Here is a 365-nt window from a genome sequence, read left to right as displayed (position 1 = left end):
GTTCGAAATGGCTCATGAACAGTGTGTTCGTGTTCGACTCGAATTACATTTTCATGTTCGTGTTCGGCTCGAAAATGACTCGTTAGAATATAAAATTATTTAATAAATATTATTTTTTTAAAAAAAATAATAATTTTGTATAAAAAAAATTGAAGGACAAATTTCATACAAAAATTCATAAATTTATTAACTTATAAAATAATGAATTCAAAAAATTTCACAAAACTAATTACATCCGTTTTTTACAAAAATATTACCATTATTTGACAAAAGCTTAAAAAATAAGAATCAATTTATTACAAATTTTAAAATGTATAAACTAAACAAGACTAAAAAAAATACAAATAAAATCATAAAATAAAAAT

This window comes from Phalaenopsis equestris, unplaced genomic scaffold, assembly GCF_001263595.1.
Source record: "Phalaenopsis equestris unplaced genomic scaffold, ASM126359v1 Scaffold221997, whole genome shotgun sequence".
NCBI classification, from domain to species: domain Eukaryota; kingdom Viridiplantae; phylum Streptophyta; class Magnoliopsida; order Asparagales; family Orchidaceae; genus Phalaenopsis; species Phalaenopsis equestris.
Note: the sequence above shows the minus strand (reverse complement) of the source record.